The sequence below is a fragment of the Rhyacophila brunnea genome, unplaced genomic scaffold (genome assembly GCF_057557595.1).
Source record: "Rhyacophila brunnea isolate RB1 unplaced genomic scaffold, BYU_Rbru_1.0 scaffold_72, whole genome shotgun sequence".
Taxonomy (NCBI): domain Eukaryota; kingdom Metazoa; phylum Arthropoda; class Insecta; order Trichoptera; family Rhyacophilidae; genus Rhyacophila; species Rhyacophila brunnea.
In genome coordinates, this window is record NW_028233342.1 from 1065343 (window position 1) to 1072197 (window position 6855).

A 6855-nucleotide genomic window follows, 5' to 3' on the forward strand; every position below is an offset into this window, starting at 1 on the left:
CTGCAAAAAAAAAGAAAATATTTTACGCTATAAACTTAAAAATTAATTTATATTAAAATCCGAATATAGGCATTAGTCTTTAAACTTTATAAAAAAAATAATAATTTGTAGAGAAATGTAGACTTTCAATGTACCATGCTCTATATGCAAGTAAAAAAATAGCAATTGATTATCTTGATAACACATCACAAGTCTTTCATGTTTTATGTAAAATATCATGTATAAATGAGCTAAAATAACCGCTTTTTATCATAAAAAAACAATTTAAAAGATTTTTTATTTTATATTCTTTACACAAAGTCGTATAATAACGTATTAATGGCGGATAAAAAATATTCAAATTGCTTCTATTATATAAAATTGGCAACCTAAGCTATGAATACACAAAAATACGTAAATATGTATCTGTACGCATATAAACAGAAGCTAAAGTTCATATAGGCTTAAACTATATGTGCTGTTTCTACCAATAAATTCCTTTTCCAAGCTTTTTTTTGCGGTTTGTATCCTTTAGCATCTAATGATCTATATATGATCGTTCTTGAATAATTCATGAAGAAAGTTACACTGTTTATGGAAGGTCATTATGTTACAGATAATATTTTTTTCTTGGAAAAATTTTCAGCAATTCATGCCTCCACTATACATTTATTTATTTGAATAATTTATCTGTTCACTAAGAGCATGGGTTATCATCTTGAATCTTTATTAAAATTTTTCTATGCGTAAATTTAAGTATGGAATTATTTAGCAATGCCGCAACTGCACGGGTTTTTTAAAACGACTATACAAATATAAATACGAACTATGGGATCTAAAAATAATTTTAACCCACAATAATCTATCCAAAGTATAACAACTGCTGCAAAAAATTTGCTAGATAGCACCATTTTAGATAAACGAAATTTATATTTATATATTTTTTTGTCCGTTTTCGATATTATTCAGGACAGCCCATGTTAGGATCAAAAAACAAAAAATGTAATATTGCACAAATAGAAATCCTCTAAAAAGATTTGATATACATGATTATCTATTTTTATTCTGGCTTCATCATTTTTTTTAATTTTTTTAATATTAATAATCTGAATATGAATACTATTGTCGCAATGCGATTTTGGGCAATGTAGCTTTAGTGGTATTACCTAACGTATTCCTAATATTGCTTTTTTAAAAAATAAAAAGACAGCTGAACAATTTTCGCACACATAAGACACAGATTCAAATATCCAACATTTCGAGAAAAAAAATTATTACCTACTTGTATAAAAATTCGTATATAAAACTATTTATTTGTTGCTAATTTATTATGTGTTAAGCCGAAACATATATATATTCGTTTATTTGATTTATTCTGAGTAATTAAGGGGGATCAAAGGAAACTTATCTACTTGAAAATAAAAAAGATAATTTCATAATCTGTTTATTCATCTATTTATTTTTTAACATTATCTAAGATTGAGTCTATTCTAAAAGCATTCTTAATTCAAAAACCTCAATCGTAAATGGATTTACATAGTTTTATATATTCTAAAGCTAATAGCCACAAAAACATATAAAACCTAATTACAGTGCAAAAGGAAAACCTATCCGTTCATACAGCGTATATTATATAAAAAATCAATCTTAAAAATACGACAGTGCGCATTTTAAATTAATATACGAATTAGAATATGGTCCGGATTTTTTCTAGTTCTGAATCTTATTTTATATTATAGGAGTTTCTGCGTCTATAAACTGGCTTCAAGGATTTTTTAAATGCTGTAATAAAAAAAATTCAAGAAATTCATTTTTAATATTTATAAGATGCCTTGTTCTTGAATAAAAATCCAAATTGTATTTAATCTTGTCTATCAAAATATTTTTTTAAATGTTTTAGGATATATTTTTGCAAAAAAAATAGTTCCGCTTTCCCTTATTTTTTTATATCCGTTATGATGGGCTAAAATCGAGCTTACAAGAAAAAAATGATCCAGAAACACATATAAAAATAGAAATAAACATATCAATAGTCATATAACTTGATGAATACGATTTAATTATGCATACACTATTTCAAAATTAACTTGGTCTATGCATTTATTCCTAGAAAAAGGGTCTACAACAACTTGAAGGTCTACGCATACATTAGCCGCAAGAAGTCTTAAACCTCATCCACAACAACAACAACTTGGAGGTTTACGCCCACATGAGCCGCAAGAAGGTCTCGAACCACATCCACCACCACAACAACTTGGAGGTCCATTACATGGACAACCGGGGGGTTTTTTAGCTCCTCCCCCACAACAACTTGGAGGTCCATTACATGGACAACCGGGGGGTTTTTTAGCTCCTCCCCCACAACAACTTGGAGGTCCATTACATGGACAACCGGGGGGTTTTTTTGCTCCTCCCCCACAACAACTTGGAGGTCCATTACATGGACAACCGGGGGGTTTTTTTGCTCCTCCCCCACAACAACTTGGAGGTCCATTACATGGACAACCGGGGGGTTTTTTTGCTCCTCCCCCACAGCAACTTGGAGGTCCATTACATGGAAAACCGGGGGGTTTTTTAGCTCCTCCCCCACAACAACTTGGAGGTCCATTACATGGACAACCGGGGGGTTTTTTTGCTCCTCCCCCACAACAACTTGGAGGTCCATTACATGGAAAACCTGGTGGTTTATTAGCTCCTCCCCCACAACAACTTGGAGGTCCATTACATGGACAACCGGGGGGTTTTTTTGCTCCTCCCCCACAACAACTTGGAGGTCCATTACATGGACAACCGGGGGGTTTTTTTGCTCCTCCCCCACAACAACTTGGAGGTCCATTACATGGAAAACCTGGTGGTTTATTAGCTCCTCCCCCACAACAACTTGGAGGTCCATTACATGGACAACCGGGGGGTTTATTAGCTCCTCCCCCACAACAACTTGGAGGTCCATTACATGGACAACCGGGGGGTTTATTAGCTCCTCCCCCACAACAACTTGGAGGTCCATTACATGGACAACCTGGTGGTCTATTGACTCTTCCCCCACAATCACATTTCACCTGGAAAATAAACATATAATGGCACCATAATATTGAAAATAACCGTGATGATTTCATTTTATATTTTTCTTTCTATTCAATATATAGTTTTTTATATCTTTCATACCAATGGATCACATAAAATTTTAATTGGATAAATTGAAATTTGATAACCAGTGTATTGGCCAAAAGTTTTTCATCCTCGGATGTAATAATTACAACATTCACGTCATATAATTAGTGTGAACTGATTGATGCTGATCTCCAATTTTTTTTTGCTTATTCATAGATTCATCACCGTGTGTGTATTAAAAATTATCCAACAGTTGAATTAATTTCGAATATCACAAAAAAATGTCTAAATTACTAAAAAAAAGATGTAATTAAAATTCATAGATTGAAAAAAAATTTAAATTCAAGCTGAGTAAGAGAAGAATAAAAAAAATATATTATATATACAACATCTGGACAATTTATCCGATCATACCTTTTTGATTTCATAGTTAATATTTAATAGAAAACATATTTGTATTTATTTTACCAATTAAAGTATGCATTGCAAATATTTACAGTTGTTTATATTTGAAATAAACTTCTTTTTCTACTTAGAGAATATTAAAATTCTTAGCTACGAAATAATAATAAAAAAGACTAAGTATATTATCATGTTATTTCTAGAAGATTTTAGCGTCTTTTTTTAAGAATAAATCGTAAAAACTATTTTGTATTTACCAATATTCCCAAAAAAGCATGAGTATTTCAAAAAAAATCTCTATCTGATTTTCTATATCACTGGTTATGAAGAAAAAAATACAGAATAAAAATATATAAAAACTTATAGAAAGACTTCTAAAAATCACAAATTATATAAAAATGACATTTTTGTATAACTATCAATAAAAAAGTCATTAAAGGCTATACTAGATGCATAAAAGACTTAATTTTCTGTAATGTTGATTTAAGTAATGGAATAAGTAGAATTACCAGAATTTCATTCTAGATTACATAAAACCACGTTACACGTTATTTCAAATAAAAAATAAAGTCTTCTTAATGCTATTAAAAAGGATATTTGATGAATATAGGATACTATAGGCATTAAATGAAATATAAAATTTATGAGTGATTTATTGCCTATATTTTTGACCTACGAAAATTGTAAATTCGAACTAATGATTTACATTTGTAGCAAGAATAAAAAATAAACTTTAAATTACTAATCCGAAAAAATTATTAAAATTGTATTGGTTTTTATGTGAATCTGTCAACTCGAAAAAATTCAATATAAGCATATTCTTAAGTCGACTTATTTTATATTTTTTTGTCGAATTCTTAGCTATTTAATCTGCTTCCCTAAAATTTTACGCATATATTATCTTTGAAACTTATATATACATAATCAAATTGTTGTGCTTATGAATATTCTTGAGCTTTAATTATATATAAATATAAACCAACATATATAAATATCACTTTAATGTTCATTTTATAATTTACTAAATTATACATAACATATAATCTTTTTAAAATAATTTTTAAACAATATTCCTTTCACTATAAATCGATTTAAAAAAAGAGTAGCAGAAATAAGATTTTTATAACTATTTTTATGGATTCCGCAAGCAAGATTAACATTTCTTTAACATCTATAGTTTAAATATTTTTTATGTAAATGATTTTTTATTCTAATGGTTTAATGCATTCTTTTTTTCATGATAATTTACTTGGAATCAATTAATTTCTATAAAATCAATTTATACTTATTCACTCAACATAAATTGATTGCGAGTTGTAATATATTATAGAAAAAACGCGAAAAGTTTATATTAAATATATAAATATAAAGAAAATTCATATTTTAACCCTTATCCAGTTACTAAACATTGCGTTTAGTCAGCGGAAACATAATTTATCTTTCTTTTTCATTATCCGAACTCTCGGTTCCATAATTAGACACATAAAACATGTGAAATGCAGCAAAAATTATAATTATAATTTTTTTAACTACCACATTAGTTCTTTTGAATTAATACGATGTACGAAATATTTGAAATTTTGGAAAAAATATTCTTATAACATGGGAAATATTTAAATTTATATCTTAATAAATATTGCGATTCACGGAGATCAAAGTAGATAATAGGATCTAAATAGACATCAAATTATCGAATGACAGATTTAATATTTGCATATAATAAAAAAAAGAACTGTATCTGTCTGATAGAAATTGGTTGACTAGTATCGATGGTATAAACATGATTAAGACGGAAAATTGAGACGGTACGATTTTCTAGAATCTGAGCTGTGATAAATATAAAAAAGTTGGACAAAAATTTTCCCATACGTTATAACGTGAGACGGGATGGTGACAAAGTATCATGAAAGATACCACAAGGAACTCGAAGTCACGAACTAGATCGAGGCATACATACAAACTTTGTATTTAAGAAAGACCCTTGAATTAATAGGTCTCAAAAATGGAAAAGTATTAAAGGCTAATGCGGAGAGGAGGAAATAGCCGTTAATATTTTTACAATGTGGGCACGGGAATTTAAAAAAGTTGTGCTCGAAACAAAAAATAGAATCATAACCATGGATTTAGCCGTACAAATGAATCTAATATATCGCATTGTATTATCTGGTCCCTTTAAATTTTTAATACAATTTATAATTGTATTATTAAAGAATCGATAAAAAAAATTTGTAATTAAGGACACCTGCTTAAGAAAAAGAATAGAATTAAAAAATCATAAAAATTATTTTTGGGAAATATCAAAGGAAGCACAAAATTGCAGATATTAGCACATAATTCAAGAAAATTTTCAATAACTCTAAACAGCTATTTCCACCAAAAATTGCATATTATAGGCTCTAAATTATGACCGTTGAAAATAATTATTAATCACTTAAGTATCATTTCTACTTATGGTTTGCTCTAGCCTATTTCTTGTGGCATTATTGCATATGAAAAAATGAATTGATGGACGTGATTTAAAATACATTAATATCGTAAAGATTTTGGGCTACATTATCGCTGGTTTTGAAGTATCAATCTTTTATTCAAAAAATTATGATCAAAGACCACTTTTAGACTCTTATAAGCTATAAGCCTTGATTGTGGATTTTTTAGATTAATCTAAAACAAATAAATACATTTCGCTGATACTATAAACAAAAAAGTTTGATATAATTAGATTTGCAGCTTTCAAAAAAGCACGTGAAATAAAGGTACGTTGTTAAATGTTATTGCTTAGTTACCAATGAACAGCTTATATTTAAAGCATTACAAAAATCGACATTTATTGTATAATTTGTAGATTGAAGCTCTTAGTCTAATATAAACTGGTTTTAATATTACTAGCGATTTTCCTGTGTGCATTAATGAATTGGTAAATTTTAATACGCAAATTCAAATTAATCAGAGTACTTTTTATTTGGTTTGATTAAAAATCTATACAAATCGTAATTATAATTAGAAGCAATATTTCTTACGGAAGTTTATCTTATTGATTTCGCATAGAAAGTATTGTGCAGCATTTACTATTTAAACTTCAATATAATTATAAATAATTAAAATATCGATCTCACTATCTTGGTTTCTTCATACCTTATATAGCACAAGAGCTATTTAGTCGATTTTAGAATTTTATTTATAAGGTACGAAAACAATATTATATTTTCCCACGTATATAACGCAAAGTTCGATCTAAATTTCGATTTTTTTACACTAAGGCTAAAAAACTCTTTCTATTTATTTAGAATATTTTAATTTACATGGAACATTCTTAACAACAATTCATATTTTTAAGAAGAGATTTTTTAATAATATATTTCATTT